This window comes from Lissotriton helveticus, chromosome 6 (genome assembly GCF_964261635.1).
Source record: "Lissotriton helveticus chromosome 6, aLisHel1.1, whole genome shotgun sequence".
NCBI classification, from domain to species: domain Eukaryota; kingdom Metazoa; phylum Chordata; class Amphibia; order Caudata; family Salamandridae; genus Lissotriton; species Lissotriton helveticus.
Window position 1 is genome coordinate 503,111,069 of NC_136067.1, and position 18,065 is coordinate 503,129,133.

Below are 18,065 nucleotides of genomic sequence, written 5' to 3' on the forward strand. Positions count from 1 at the left end.
GAAATTTGGGGTCATATGGCGCACATAAATTTTGAAAACATTCCTTTACCTCAAAAACGATTTTCAACTCATAATTTGAAAACACTGCACATGGGGAAATGACTTAAAATGTCCTTAAGACACATAAAAGCATTTTTTGATTGCCTTTGCAGCATGTTTCAATCACCTTTAACATGCCTATGTAACGGAAACATTCAAAATCTAAATTTGCCATGCACAGGTGGGAGCATATTTACAAGCAATTTGCTCCACAGACAAACTTCTTACATTGAAATGGGAAAAATAACATCAGAGACTCCCAATTACCTTATAAAGAAGCAGACACCATTATGTCCTTCTCATCAATATTAAAACCATTGCTTTTTCTCAAAAACGATTTACAAGTCATAATTTGAAAACACTCCACAGCTCCTATGCACATAAAAGCCCTGTCAGTACTAATACTTCACATTTTCTCCAATTACAATTTCTCAAAGAAACAAAATCTATTTGTGAAACACTTGAGACAAAGCAACATTTGAAAAACACAACTTTCTTCATAATTTTCTCCTTAAAGCACACTATTTTCTATCTAAATTAAAGAAATCTTTTCTCACCTTAGCAAATACTTTGAGTTTCAAAACAGTCTCAGAAACACACCAATTTGTCTTCAGCAGAGCAAAAGGTATGCACTCCAGAGTCTGCAGCTATCAAAAGCACAGAAATGCTGTAATTCCTCACACATATCTCTCATGTCACCCAATCAAAACTCTTCCCTCACTTTTTTTCAAAGCAAAACCCTTCCCCCCTCTGCCCCCTCTCTGCTTTTTCTGCATAGCAACCACCTCTTGCAAGACCTCTCACACAACAATGTTGCAATTGAACTCTGAACTCTCAGTGCACCTGCATATCCAGAGCATTCTTTCATTTAATGATTGTTTCTTCGCCACTCAAAATACATCTTTCAACGAACTCATCCATGCACACTAACTTTCTGTTTTCAGCAATCAAAATCCACCAATCACTCTTACTGCTTCCTTAACACAGAAACTCCTCAGTTTTTTTCATTTTACACTCTCATTTTTTCAACTGCCATTTCATTGCCACACTTCATCTGACTGCAGCAGAACCTTCTCTCACCATGTTTTCTGTCTGGATTGTTGGACATAGTTACATATATTGGGCTCAAAGGTACGCTGAAAACAGGAATTTACCTAACCTCAATTTACAAGATGTGGAAATTAAGTGGTTTGGCCACAGAGGATTAAAATGTCACCAATTGATACCATTGGTGAAAACCTTTATGCATTTGCCAAAACCTGACCTGTTAATTGTGCACTGTGGAGGTAATGATTTGGGCACTTTGACTGGGGTAGGTCTGGAAATGCTTTTAAAGGACACCTTTGAGCAATTGATGGCACTTTTTCCTCAGACTGCCTTGGTATATTCAAATATATGCCAAAGACAGAAATGGAGGTGGTCGAACCAATTTTGTCCACAAATTGAGAAGTCGAGGAAGCATGTAAACAAATCTGTTTCAGCTTACATGAGAGACCATGGAATGGGCTCCCTGTACAACAATAACTTGCGTTACTACATGCAAGATATCTACAGAGGAGATGGAGTTCACTTCTCAGATGAGGGCAACAGAGTTTTCACTCTGAATTTAAGAATGTGCATTGGTACCTACTTATAAGTACCTAAATGTACCATAAACCCAAAAGCTCTTCTCAGAGCTACCCTACATCTGATCACTCACAATTATTATTTTACTCTAACTTTTTTCACTAATTTTCAAGAAAGTACGCTCCCCAGAACGCTTCCCGGTTCGCGAACCGGGCGCACTCCACGCAAAAAAACTAAAAAAACGGTATATTTTTTTTTGCCCTGCGAGACCCCTTCAAAGCCTCCACATCAAACCTAGGGAGTCAGGGACGATCTACTATGCCCCCTTATGGTCATTTGCCCCTTCGCTTTGGCCTCCTCTTGTCTCTCGATCCTACCGAGAGACAAGATGGCGGCCGCTACGGACTGTTTGGAATGTTTACAGACGCCGAAAAACCAATCAGCTTCGCAAACCTCCGTAACGCGAAAAGTACGCGAAGCGGAGCGCTGTTACAGATATATATCTTTTTTTGAACGTTAATTTCTCAAAATCCACTGGAGCACATATATTGAGACCTAGCAAAGGCACATCGGGCTACCAGTCCCTACAATTTTGCCAAGTTTCGTGCAAATCCATTCAGCCGTTCGATTATTATTATTATTTTTTTTTTTGCCCCGCGGGGCCCTTTTAAAACCTCCACATCAAACCTAGGGGGTCAGCGAGGATCTACTATTCCCCCTTATGGTCATTTGCCCCTTCGCTTTCGCCTCCTCTTGTCTCTCGATCCTACCGAGAGACAAGATGGCGGCCGCTACGGACTGTTTGGAATGTTGACAGACGCCGGAGAACCAATCAGCTTCGCTTCACAAAGCTCCGTTGCGCGTAAAGTACGCGTCCTGGGACGCTGCCAGGTCCGCTGTTACAGATATATATCTTTTTTTAAACGTTAATTTCTCAAAATCCACTGGAGCACATATATTGAGACCTACAAAAGGCACATCGGGCTACCAGTCCCTACAATTTTGCCAAGTTTCGTGCAAATCCATTCAGCCGTTCGGGCTAAAAGTGAGGCCAACCGCCCTATGGAAATTAACATGGGAAAAACGCGTTTTGGGACCCCCTTTTTTCTCGACCCCCCCTTGACGAACCCCCCCAAAATTTTCAGGGGCTGCTCAGAAACAAAATGTGCCATTTTCCTGAAAATTTCAGCCAATTCCGTCCACAAACGCCAAAGTTATTAGACATAGAATTTTCAAAAATCCCATAGAGAAAAAATCCTAACTATATATACCTACTGGCGACCGCCAGTAGGTAATATATATATATATATATATACTCCGCCATACCACCCACCCAGGCTGGACGTTACAGTGCCTGCTGGGATCTGTAGTTTATTCATCCGCAACAAACTGCTATGGGTGTGACAACTTCATTAGGGGAGGAGCAGCGAGCGCTGGACAGTATTTTACACAGGTGGGGATTGATGGGTGTGTTCTGCGTTGGGCGCTGAGGAAGGCTGTCAAAGCCGAAATGCATTCGCCACCGCTGCCAGAAGAAGAATAAATACGAGCTGGCTTCTCAGAAAACCCCTTCGGCCTCTGAGTCTCTCTTGTCGGGAGGGACTGTTTCCACGAGATTTTGCTGCGCCTGCCAGGGACGCATTACGGAAGGCCCCGCGACACCAAAGGTCAAAGGACAAATACTGGCATCAGACTGCTTGCAGCTGCAATACGTCGAGGTATCGACAGTTCCTTTGAACCGCCAGCAGCCACAGGAATTCCGGGGAGACTTAGGTATTTTACCGATTGGTGCAAAGTCCGCATTGACTGCCCCTGCCCCGCATGTGTTCCTGTGGAGCTGGAAGTTGCGGAGTAAGGGGACCAAGGAAGCCGGCCGTGGATGTTCTTCAACTTGGATGTGCACACAACCTACCTGTAATCAGCGCGAACCCATTGTTTTGCCTCACTCCGCCATACCACCCACCCAGGCTGGACGTTACAGTGCCTGCTGGGATCTGTAGTTTATTCATCCGCAACAAACTGCTATGGGTGTGACAACTTCATTAGGGGAGGAGCAGCGAGCGCTGGACAGTATTTTACACAGGTGGGGATTGATGGGTGTGTTCTGCGTTGGGCGCTGAGGAAGGCTGTCAAAGCCGAAATGCATTCGCCACTGCTGCCAGAAGAAGAATAAATACGAGCTGGCTTCTCAGAAAACCCCTTCGGCCTCTGAGTCTCTCTTGTCGGGAGGGACTGTTTCCACGAGATTTTGCTGCGCCTGTCAGGGACGCATTACGGAAGGCCCCGCGACACCAAAGGTCAAAGGACAAATACTGGCATCAGACTGCTTGCAGCTGCAATACGTCGAGGTATCGACAGTTCCTTTGGACCGCCAGCAGCCACAGGAATTCCGGGGAGACTTAGGTATTTTACCGATTGGTGCAAAGTCCGCATTGACTGCCCCTGCCCCGCATGTGTTCCTGTGGAGCTGGAAGTTGCGGAGTAAGGGGACCAAGGAAGCCGGCCGTGGATGTTCTTCAACTTGGATGTGCACACAACCTACCTGTAATCAGCGCGAACCCATTGTTTTGCCTCACTCCGCCATACCACCCACCCAGGCTGGACGTTACAGTGCCTGCTGGGATCTGTAGTTTATTCATCCGCAACAAACTGCTATGGGTGTGACAACTTCATTAGGGGAGGAGCAGCGAGCGCTGGACAGTATTTTACACAGGTGGGGATTGATGGGTGTGTTCTGCGTTGGGCGCTGAGGAAGGCTGTCAAAGCCGAAATGCATTCGCCACCGCTGCCAGAAGAAGAATAAATACGAGCTGGCTTTTCAGAAAACCCCTTCGGCCTCTGAGTCTCTCTTGTCGGGAGGGACTGTTTCCACGAGATTTTGCTGCGCCTGCCAGGGACGCATTACGGAAGGCCCCGCGACACCAAAGGTCAAAGGACAAATACTGGCATCAGACTGCTTGCAGCTGCAATACGTCGAGGTATCAACAGTTCCTTTGGACCGCCAGCAGCCACAGGAATTCCGGGGAGACTTAGGTATTTTACCGATTGGTGCAAAGTCCGCATTGACTGCCCCTGCCCCGCATGTGTTCCTGTGGAGCTGGAAGTTGCGGAGTAAGGGGACCAAGGAAGCCGGCCGTGGATGTTCTTCAACTTGGATGTGCACACAACCTACCTGTAATCAGCGCGAACCCATTGTTTTGCCTCACTCCGCCATACCACCCACCCAGGCTGGACGTTACAGTGCCTGCTGGGATCTGTAGTTTATTCATCCGCAACAAACTGCTATGGGTGTGACAACTTCATTAGGGGAGGAGCAGCGAGCGCTGGACAGTATTTTACACAGGTGGGGATTGATGGGTGTGTTCTGCGTTGGGCGCTGAGGAAGGCTGTCAAAGCCGAAATGCATTCGCCACCGCTGCCAGAAGAAGAATAAATACGAGCTGGCTTCTCAGAAAACCCCTTCGGCCTCTGAGTCTCTCTTGTCGGGAGGGACTGTTTCCACGAGATTTTGCTGCGCCTGCCAGGGACGCATTACAGAAGGCCCCGCGACACCAAAGGTCAAAGGACAAATACTGGCATTAGACTGCTTGCAGCTGCAATACGTCGAGGTATCGACAGTTCCTTTGGACCGCCAGCAGCCACAGGAATTCCGGGGAGACTTAGGTATTTTACCGATTGGTGCAAAGTCCGCATTGACTACCCCTGCCCCGCATGTGTTCCTGTGGAGCTGGAAGTTGCGGAGTAAGGGGACCAAGGAAGCCGGCCGTGGATGTTCTTCAACTTGGATGTGCACACAACCTACCTGTAATCAGCGCGAACCCATTGTTTTGCCTCACTCCGCCATACCACCCACCCAGGCTGGACGTTACAGTGCCTGCTGGGATCTGTAGTTTATTCATCCGCAACAAACTGCTATGGGTGTGACAACTTCATTAGGGGAGGAGCAGCGAGCGCTGGACAGTATTTTACACAGGTGGGGATTGATGGGTGTGTTCTGCGTTGGGCGCTGAGGAAGGCTGTCAAAGCCGAAATGCATTCGCCACCGCTGCCAGAAGAAGAATAAATACGAGCTGGCTTCTCAGAAAACCCCTTCGGCCTCTGAGTCTCTCTTGTCGGGAGGGACTGTTTCCACGATATATATATATATATATATATATACAGTATTTTTAAAGGTTTCACTAACAAAACTTATTTCTTTTAGACATAGTTGGGAATTCATGGGTATTTATACATTTATCCTGCTATTTGTTTGTATGAGATATTTATTCCATGCACGTTAATTGAAGAACAATATCAAGCATTTAAGCTGTTATTAATTACCAATGATACATGTTAGTATGAAGTATTTCCTCTATGCCTATTGTTGGTTGCACTGCACTAGCACTTTAAAAGCGATGCAAAAAGTCAATGAGATGTCATGTGATCAAGGGAGGGATCTCCCGAAACGCGTTAGGGCCGCATTGGCGAAATAAAATTATGCACTCACCAAACTGGGTCCACGCCTGTCTGTTCGTTTAGGATACAGAAGTTGAAGACAAGTTGGAGTGATATATATATATATATATATATATATATATATATATATATTCACTGAAAAAACCATAGGTTATAGACCATATATAGTTAGGAATTAGCATTTAAAAAACCTTATTTTACTCACACAAAACCATTGAAATTCCATATATAGTTAGTTGCACTAACTATATATCGCGCACCCGCAATCCACTGCTGATCATGTCACATATTACATCATTCATGACATGGTCAGTGACATCACTGATGACATCACTGATGACATCTCAAATGACATCACTGATGACATCACTGATGACATCTCAAATGACATCACTGATGACATCTCAAATGACATCACTGATGACATCACTGATGACATCTCATTTGACATTACTGATCACATCACTGATGACATCATTCATGTGATAATACGATGAACCTCTTCAGACTCTAATATAACCTTAGATACACTCAGTGTAAACAGACACTCATAGACTGTCACTCATCCATGGAGTTACTCAGACACTTAGTCAGTCATGCAAAGAATCAATCACACCTCCATTTCCTCAACTATACAGTTATACACACCTTACTTATTCAAACATATACTAAAACATATTTACTCACTTATACAATCCTGTATACAAGTTCACAATGATCCATACAGCCACTCACACATTCACTGGCTCTTATGCACAGTTATTTATATATGTCAACTTTCACATGTACTGTGTTTTACATATGTACTTACTTTGACATGTAGCACTGAGATATCCATTCACTCACCAATACACTCATGCACACAGTCAACCGCCCATACAGCTGTTTCCACATGCACTTTTGAACCCATACATCTAGTCAATCAACTGCTCACACATCTATGCAGAGAGTCATACACCTCCCAGCCACCCACACACACACTCAGTCTCCCATACAAATGCTTTGGCAACCAATCAATAACCCATACAGTTAATCATATAGCTAATGATCAACACATGCAGCAGCTTACACACCAACAGACATAATGATGCACAAATTAAGACAGTTTAGTCACTAACCCATGCACTCAGTGAGACACATTTAATCAGTCACTCATACAGTCAGCCATGCCCCTACTAAATCCTTCATCAAGACACTTATACATCCACTCATTCTTCAACATGTAAGACATATTTTAACTTTACAGAATTATACAGTCACTGGATGTAGTCATCAGTGATGTCATTTGAGATGTCATCAGTGATGTCATCAGTGATGTCATTTGAGATGTCATCAGTGATGTCATCAGTGATGTCACTGACCATGTCATGAATGATGTAATATGTGACATGATCAGCAGTGGATTGCGGATGCGCGATATATAGTTAGTGCAACTAACTATATATGGAATTTCAATGGTTTTGTGTGAGTAAAATAAGGTTTTTTAAATGCTAATTCCTAACTATATATGGTCTATAACCTATGGTTTTTTCAGTGAATTTTCAAGGTTTTGTAAATGCTAATTCCTAACTATATATGGTCTATAACCTATGGTTTTTTCAGTGAATTTCATTGGTTTTTTAAAAGCTAATATCTACAGAAGTAAAATGTATTCTTCTTTAAATCCAAAAATATATTTTATATGTTTCTTAATAAATTTTTTAAAATATTTTTTTTGTTTCGCTCCCGGTCCGCTAACCGGGAAGCTTCCCGTTAGCTCAATTCGATTCCGCGATCCGGTCCGCGAACCGGTAACAAATCAACATAGTGACGGTATCGCGTTGCCGCGTAATGCGTCTTATGACGTACTGCGTTAGCGCACCCGGAAGTGCCCCGGGGCGCGGACCGAGGCGCGAAACGCAACTCCCCGGAAGCGATCCGCGGCGCGAAAGCGCGACGTATCGCGTTGCCGCGAAATGCGTCTTGTGACGTACTGCGTTAGCGCACCCGGAAGTGTCCCCGGGCGCGGACCGAGGCGCGAAGCGCAGCGAACCGGAAGCTAACCGGGGAGCGTTCCGCAGCGCGTAACATGAAAGTTAGAGTCATGTGACTTGTTAATAAAGCTTTTCATTGGTTCATTTCACTTTTAGTTTCATAATTATGGAAGGCTAGGTCAGGTGACCTAAAAATAACACTTTTCATTGGTTGAGAAGTATTGTTTTTTCCAAATGATGAAAACCCCTCCTTCTTTCCTCACTCTGACTTTCATCATTGTGAGAGGAAGACCTTTATTAATACTTGAGAAATGACTTCAGTACTTGCTTCAGCTGGTGCACCCCCACCACCACCTCCACCTCCTCATGGGAAGAGAGGACCACCTCCCCAGGTGATCACCAACACAGAGGAGGAAGAGGAAGAACTAGAGGAAGAGGAGAGAGAAGAACCACAGTTCTTGGAAGAGGTGCCCCGGGTTTCCCATAGGAAAGCCAGTTTCATCTGGCAGTTTTATTCAATCCCTCCAGGGCAAAAGAAAGTGAATGCGAGGTATGTCACCTGCCTCATCTGCAAAGAGAAATTATCAAGAGGGACTGATAAAAAGTATAGCTATGGGAACTATACCATGCATCGGCACATGACCAGGAAGCATCCACTTAATTACAGCCGGGCGGAAATACGGGATATGGAACAAAACCCAACAGCAACTCCTGTGGCCAGGTCAACATCGTCAATATCATTGACACCAGCAGAGGCACGGGAAACTGTGCCAAACATCCAAGAGAATTTTGGGCACATGAAACATACTTGTATGCACTGTGGTGCGTTGATATCATGTGGTAACATGAGTATTAATGCCATCAACCTGGCTTATGACAATCATAATTGCCCTAACCGCCCCCAGTAATTTTTTTTTGCTCCTGTTGAGCCCTTTTCAACGCCTGTTTTTTGTTGTCCCCCCCCCCCCAAAAAAACCAAAAAAAATATTAAATCGTTCAAAAAATACAAAAAAAACAAAAAATGTTCAAAAAATACAAAAAAAATATAAAACAACAAAAATATTTAAAAAAAAGTTCTTTTCAGAACTACCTTCCCTTTCCAAAAAAATTGCTAGAAAGTTTAGCACTCTGGCAAGCTCTATTTCTTTTGGTTCGCTTCCGGTTTAGCTTCCCGGTACGCGTACCGGGAGCTAACCAAAAAAAAAACTTTTTAAAAAAAAAGAGTAAGTATAAGGAAAGTAAACAGAGAGTGATGTTTCAAGAAAGACAGCTATAGGGAGTAAAGAAGAGATACTATTTAATAGATCTATTTACCAAAGAACAGACAGAAGATGGTATAATTGTGAAAAACAAAATAGATAACGAAGTGAAAGAAAAACAAGCATTGGCATAGCCAATAGGTATCGACTTTTGGACCTTCTAAGTCTTTAGTTATGCAGCATAATATCCTTGGTGCAGCAACATCAACTGTTGCATGGCTAAACACGTATAAGGTCCCAAAGGCGAGACCTATTGACTATGCCAATGCTTGTTTCTTAAGTAGAATTGCAATACGTATGGCTCTTCCATGTAAAAAAATCTTATCTTGTGCTCTAAAGATTGCTAAAGTCTCGACAGAGAACAGGCTAGATTGTAAGTAGGGTAAATTGCGCTTGGTGATCTGTTTGAGGGAGCGTCTGCTTTGCCTGGTGTCTTTGGAGAGCAATTTTGATTGTTATACTGGACAATATAGCCCTAATGTAAATAACATAGGGGCATATTATCAACATAGGCAATAAAAGTTTTGCAGCTTTTATAGGCAGAAATGTGTCGCTAAAGCTGCTTTTGCGGCAGAAAACTGCCGCTAAAGCCGCTTTTGCACCAGTTTTCTGCCAATAAAAAGAGCAATAATTTTATTGGCTGCATTCATAATATGCCCCTTAGTGTGCTTCAACTACACAGAGAAAGCATTATGAACAAATAGTGATACAGTGATCAGTCAAAGACACTAAGAGTAATAGAGACGGAGTGAGTGAACAAGAGTGAGGAACTATGAGAAGAGAGGGACTGAGAAAAAAAGTGGAAGGAGTTGAGTAAGTAGGTAATAGAGAAAGGAATGAGGGAAGTAGCAAAGGCAGGAAACTGAGGATTAAAGAAATGAAGCAGTGGAAGTAATAGTAGTTCAATGTGATAGAAATGTAACGAAAAGAGTACAAAATACTTACCTTATAATTGTCGTTAAATTCCTCACTTTTTATTTTTATACTTTCAATCTGTGAAAGAGAGAACAAACATTTGAAAAATATAAAAACATGTATAGAAAAATTACAAAAGACAAGGGCAAAGATTGAAGGACAAACAGTTTTTCAATAACTTTGACACTTACAGAAGCTACACAGTCCTAAAGATATACATTTTAAACTAACACTATCTTGATGCAGATGAAGTGAGGCCTATCTTAAAACATGGTGCATCTTTTGCATTGCTGTTGTCTCAGAAAAGTGTCGCAAGACACTAAAATTTAAAATAATTGCTTCAGGATGCCAATAAGATGTCTACTATCCAGAGTTTTGTTTCAGGTGAGGCCTACTCAGGGTTGCAGATGAAATTTCGAGTTGTTGAAGAGAATAGAAGACATAATACATGTGAAGGTCTACCAATGAAGTGAGTCATGTCCACTGCAATCTTCAACAAAGTCCAAACCTCCTATGTTTCCCTGGACAGACCTAAACTTGATCTGCACAATGTGATTCGTAATGATAGGAAACACAGGTGATGTAATTGAAATACATGCAATTTATTTTGCTCATTTCACAATCACATCACTTCTGTTTCCTTTGCTTAGGTATCTCATTGTGCAGATGTAGTCTAGCATATCAAAGAATACGCAGAAGTGCAGCACTGCATGCAACAACTTTGACACTTACAGAAGCCTCACCTTCTCCATGCCTTCTACACAGTTCTACATATACATCATAAATGGAAACATTACAGAATTAATTATACATGTTAAATGGTTTATTTTTGCTGTTCTCAGAATGTATCAAAATTCACTAAAAACAGTGACTTGAAGGTATTCATCATGTAACAGCGGGGAAAAAAAAACACAATCAAAATGATTGTGTTTAAAAAACCCATACAAGATCAGAAATCAAAAATCAGAACTCCTTAAAGTTAACTTACTTTCCATGACGTCCAAGGATGTCCTATGAATAGCTTATACTCTTTTGTGCTGTTATTACTTTCAGCCCACCAGTTTCTGAAAGAAAATCTCCATCGTTTTTAAAAACATGTTACATACAATAAATGACTTCTTGCTCTCTACCACAAGATTCCACAAGGCCAAATTTTGTCAGAGCCATGTATAACTCTTGGATTTCTTGTTAGCCAATCCCATCATTTGGCATTCCCGCAACTTTCAGAATTAAAATGTTGAAGATCATTTTCACAATCCTGGAATAGTAATATCTTCCCCTTCTTGCTCAGTCATGTTCTACATTTCGTATGACACTGATACTGCTTAATATGAAGCAGACTTACACTACCTCTATGAGTACTACATTTATTTAATTCTCTACATCACTTTTAATCACAAAGTAATGTAAAACAGTAGACAGCATTGCAGACTTACATTCCCTCTACTCCATGTTTTGATAGGCTGCTTTAATTAGCTTATGAAAAGAAACAGTTTTTCTGAACTCATTTAAACTGCACATACATGTCCATGATGTCCAATCCTATGATTAGAAGTTATGTCTCTGAACTACACTTATCCTCAAGGCCAAATTGTGTAGGAGCCATTAGAACTTCTTGAAATTCCACAGATCATATCCCGAGATTATTTTCCTAAAATTTTGGTTTTAAAAACACCAGGTAAGAGTTTTTAAGGTCATACGGCAATTTTTTTTTGAAAATTACAACAGAATCATTACAGAATGACCAGCCATTTCTAGACTTTAAATAAGCTGTGTAATGTCCTGATGATATTGAAGGGCCGTCATGATATACAATTGCTGTAGTTACAAAAGTCCTTCCTGATATTGACAACTGCGAAGCTACAAATTTTTTTATTAAAGTTGTCAATTTTGTTCCATCAGGCCTACATCGTTGGAACATTAAAATGATGTACTGGCCATATGTTCGTATAAATAATGTGGACATCATTTCAGATTTACATTGGCTACACTCCATGTTGTGATTAGCAGCTTTTACTAGCTTATTAAAGGAGACTGATTTACTGTCTGGCAAAGTTAAATATACAAATCTTTCTGAGTCTACACTAGTAGTACTTGATACCATACAGTTCTCGCAGTCATGCTGCCATTGATAAGAAAGCCCAAACAGCTGATCTACATCTACACCTTCAGCATGTAATACATGAAGCATATACATTAAAAACTCCTGACAATCTTGCTGAATATTTTGAGAGAATTGTGTTTGGCCTGAACATCTATCTAACAGATTTCTAATTTCAGACACACTTTCTATGTTTCTTCTATCAGTGGTACATTTCTCTAACACAGAATTTAACAAACTGCAAAATCTTTGATCAGAATTGACCACAATCTCTTCTTTTACATTTTTTAGAGAAAACAAAACATTAATTACTACATTAGCATAGCAGTTGACACCAGAACTGTTTTCAAACTGAAAACCAACAACATCTTCAACAGAATCCTCTTTGTTTCTGCTTGTAATTTTAGGTTCATTCACTTTTTGTCTTTTTGCTACAACCTGCCCAGTATTGTTCTCATTTCTTCGTTTCCGGCCTACCAGACGTTTCTCAAACAAAGGAAACTGAGGCAAATGTGGCACATACTCTCTTCTTAACCTATTGTATTCCTTAACACAATCTAGATCTGCACAAATGTTTCTGACATCACAGTCAATCAAGTACAATCCCGATAAAGTTCTAACTCGTGACAATGCCACATATGCCATACCCTCCTTGAACACAGAACTGCCAATATTCACCAATGCAGTGTCTACACTTAAACCTTGCGATTTATGAATTGTCACCGCATATGCCAAGCAAACAGGGAACTGCTTACGGCGAACATATAAGTCTTTTACAAGCAAAAATCTAGCAGAACAACGAGCAATTAGCTGTACTTCCTCAATGCCATCAAATTTAATTTTTAAAAATTCAATTCCATCTCTATTTCTGTATTTCACAAAATCAACAACATTACCCATTGATCCATTTACCAGACCTCTTTCAACATGTAAATTCCTTCTTAAAATTATACGGCAGTTCAAGCACACATTCAGAGTCTTTTCAAAACCTGCAGTTTTAGATATACTCTTCTCTAATGAATCCAATTTTGTTTTCAGATTCTCAGACAAAATAATTGTTGATCCCATATGCTCTACTCTATCAATAGCTTCCACTTTCACAATCTCTTGCTTTTCTAAATGCAACATTTTGTTGTTAAATTTGGCACATTCTGCAAGAGTTGGCATCAAACATATTCCAGATTTCTTATCAGTAATTTTCTGAAAAATATTCTCAGGCACAACATCTTGTTCTGGATATAAATTTGACAGTAATCGTGCATGTAAAGCTTCTTTCCCATGCTCGGTCACTTTTCCAATTCTAACATCTTGTAGAATAGTCTTGTAAACTTCATCCTTTGCCTGACGCATATTTTCATGCAGTTCAGCATAATTGAAGTTTAACCATATATTGACGTTGCCAATGCTGCCTAGGCACTTCCTGGTATCTTCATGCGTGAGCATTTTGAACACAGGTTGCCCTTTCACTGGTGTCAGCTGCAGAAGATCTCCAAAAACAATGATGTGTTTGCCACCAAATAACACATCATACTCTGTTTTGAGAACTTCTTGCATCCTCAAATGCACAAAGGCAAGCATGACATTGGAAACCATGCTTACTTCGTCAATGATAAGAAGTTTCATTTTCCTCAAGATTCTTGAAACTTCAAAACAAGCATCTCCAGATAGCTTGTGATATTCTAATTTGTTGTCATGCTCCACTGGCAGCATCAGTAAACGATGTAAAGTAATCCCTTTAATATTATGTGCTGCCAGTCCAGTTGGAGCAGTGACAACACAAGACAGTGATGACTCTGTCCTTTCCTGCAAATAGCATGAAATTGCTTTAATGAGGAAACTTTTTCCAGTTCCCGCTTCTCCACTCACGTACAGTCGGACAGGCTTCAACGACGTACATGAGCACTCTTTCTTATCATGACTTAATCCATGATCAATTTGCATGGTAACTTCGTCATATATTTTCCTCTGCTCAACGTTGAGTTGCCTTTCCAACTCTTCTAAGTTAACCGCATCCTCTTGAGCATGTGCCATGGCTCTTTCCACCTCATTCATAGCAGTGGCAGCTTCATTTTCAATAAGAGGTCCTCCTAGTGGATCCTGACTCAATGAAGCAGAACTCTGACTGTCCTGAGAACTGTCTCTGGCAATCTCGGCTGCAATCGTTGCTTCCTGCTCAATTTCCGCATTCAACATTTCTACATATTTGGGAAAAGCAGGACATTCTATGGTCTCCTTGGCGGCATTGAAAGAGTCTTCGTAACAGAGGAAATCTCCAAGCAGTTCCTCTTCTGCACGCCAAGGCTTGAAAAGTTGCAAAAGTGCTAAATAGAAAAACTCCTTTTTTTCAGGAGATTCGCCACTCAATTTTCGATGGTTTATCAAGTGGCATTTTCTTTGCTTGACCAGACATCCCTCACTTCCTATTACAGCATACACTCCTTTCTCAGTATCTTCTTTGATGTTCCTCTTGAACATGTAATTTTGCAGAACCTCATACAGACAAACATTCTCTAGGTGACTGCTTCGATTTGGATAATATGTATCCAACATGTTTGTCTTCAAAATGTCGGTACTGTTTGGCTCCTTTTCCGCCAAATACTCAATTTCCCGCACAGGTTTGAGAACTCGATTACGCGTTGCAGCAAGACCAAGACTCGCCCAAACGATACTCCTGGACTTGGCATAGAGACTTGCTGAAGACAACCGGTCAGAACATTCGTACGCTCCGATTTCTCGATGCGACAACATCTTCAGACTGAAACTGTACAACTTCTTGCTGAGGCTCTTTTCATGGGAAATGTCCTCCCACATATCCTTCAATTCTGTCTTCTCTTTTTTGGTGATGTACGACGTCACATACCGAGCCACAGCCATACAGTTATCAGCCACAAACTGTATATCCATGTTAGCATTCCACATGGACAAAATCACCGGGTTGTAGTCGTTGATATACGTGGACTCTTCGTTCCTCTTCAAATTGTAAGTGTTTTTAGGTGATTTCTTCATCACATTATGTCGCAGCGAAGACATCAAACTGTTTACTCTTCCTTTAGAAATCACCGGTCGTGGGAAGCCGAAACGACATTTGGTGTAGAACTTGTCTTTGTTTCGGAATTTACGACGGCAGTACTTTCCACATCGATGGCTTTGGAAACGCAGAACTTTTTCTCTTAGGCTTTTCTTCTCCTTTGCGTTTGGAACAGCACACGTAGAATACTGTTGGATGAAACTCATCACTGAGTCTTCTGGATCCGTTCCAAATTTAGGTGCATCCTTGATCCACAGCAACATATGTATATGAGGAGCACCTCTTGCTTGGTACTCCTTTCTCCAGAAGAAATCCAACACCTCTCCAAGAGGTGGATTCTTCTTATTCATGATGAAAGACATCATAGCTTCAAATCTATGATTGAAGTACCTACATACATTGACTGGATCCAAAGAGCACAGTTCTCCGGGTGTCTTGAATTCGATGTTTTCTACGTTAGCATTTGCCTCTCGTAGAAATTGAAGTAAGTCTTCCCAGCCATACTCGGCACAACTCAGAGTGAGGAACCATGTGGGAGTACCTAAGTTCCTCAGCATACATTTTAAATCACCATGACGACGGTACCAGTACTCATTAGTACCACGCTGACACGCCATGAGATTAATCAGGTGAGATTCCAAAATACTATCTTGGACATTCACTTTATCCATAAAATCACTTGCCGAGATGTTTTGCATGTGTATACCACTTTTCAAGATGTGGTTCACTGCATATGACAGTCCAGACAGATCGCTTTCAAACAGGAGATGAAACAAATAAGGAATGCATTGTCGAAACCTAGCATCTCCTGCATACAATCGCAAAGTCCGGTATTCAGAAGCAGGAATTTGATGAGGTCGCTCATCATATCTTCCTCCCTGACCTGTTGGAAAAAGCTGTGGGAAACACCGAGCTTCCAAACTTTCCTCCCAAACACTAATGGGACTCCCTTTGGCTTGTTTCATTTGAAACAACTCAATAGCATTCCCCATGACTTCCTTTGAATGCAAAGGATGAACACTATAATGTTCATATATTTCCTCACTAGTAGAGGGTTCTACTTTCTCAATTTGACCAGCACACAAATCGCTATCCTCTTCCTCACTTACTTCCTCTTCTGCAACATATACATTCTTATAGTATTTATTATTTTTTTTCAAATACAATGTTGCCTTTTTAACTTTCCTAACATCTACTAAATCTTGCCATATTTTCTTATTCTTTGTCGGAACCCCATTAACTAAGATAACCAGAGGTTCCTCTTCCACTTTTTCTACTCCAATTGTGTTAATGTTTTTCTTCAAATCTAGAGGCAAATAAACAACTCTTCCCTTTAATCCTCTCTGTAAATCTGATGGAGGCAATTTCCCTGTCTTTGGCTCCATTCTTACAATAGCCTGAAAGGGATGGATACTTTGAATCAAAATAGATTCATAAGTATTTAAATCCTTCAATTCAGAAGGAATCTCAACCAATTCCAGATTATTATGAACTGCTCTAGCAGGCATCTGGTTTTGTTTTAATTTGTTACAACAATAAGTACACACACGTTGATCCAATCCCAAATCAAAACAATTTTCTACCATCAAGTATGTTGCAAAATCCTTCCATTCACTATTATTTTCCCTTTCACTTTTTGCATATAAATCCACTAACTTAGTCTGATTCTTATAATAAGTGCGTCGACAACACACACAAGTGAAATTAGGCCTCTCACTTGATTTCATGTCAAACGTCGCAATTTCCCTCTGGAAATTATCTGTACTGGAAACATGTACAGTATCTTCCAAATGACCCTCTATTTCTTGCTCAATTTCAACATTCTCCTCTTTACTTCCAAAGTAACAAAACTCAATTTCTTCACATATATTCCTCACATCTATTTCAGAACCATGCAAAAGAGCAGCGCATAATTGTTTCAGCATAATTGCTGGACTCTTAGCATAATACAACATTCTAACTAACTTCCTCACTTTGTTATGATGCACTGCTAGCATCCTGAAATGATGAAAAACACTCTGGCATACTCTCCTGGAAAGACAAGCCAGTGAATGACCATGCAAACCTGTCACTTCTCTCACTCTGCAAGGATCTAATTCTTGCAACAACCTTATTTTCTGCTTTAAACTTTTCTTGTTAAATGTCCGTACAAAATCACAAAGCAAATTGATGGAATCCTGTCGCACACTGCAAATACTACTACACTTCCAGGTGTACACAGGACCCTTAGCACGTCTTCCTAAAACCTCATTACCTAACAACTCTTCTGCCTCTGTTGTCACAAGTTTTTCTTTTTCAACTGGACAACCATCTTTCACTTCATAAGCACGACCACTGATGTCAACTGCATGCACCAAATCATTATCCTGGAAATAACTCTCTTCATTAAAAAATGCCTCACAGCTTGAACTATGTATCCATTCTCCAGAAAAAACTTCACAAAAATTACTACGATTAACTATTCTCTTCCATCTACTATTTCTTTTGAAATCAAAAATTTCCTTGTTTAGCTTCCTAATTCTATTGATTATCAAAATAAATAACTTACGTTTAATTTCAAAAGCCTGATCAATAACTTTCTCAACTTTTTTTTTTCTCCTATAAAAAACTAATTTCTGTTGACCTTTCTTAATATTTTTTAACAAATTGCCAATTATCCTGTTGCGGAACATTCGTTTACGAATCTCCCAAAACTGTTGTTTCCTTCTACTATCATGCACAGATTTATC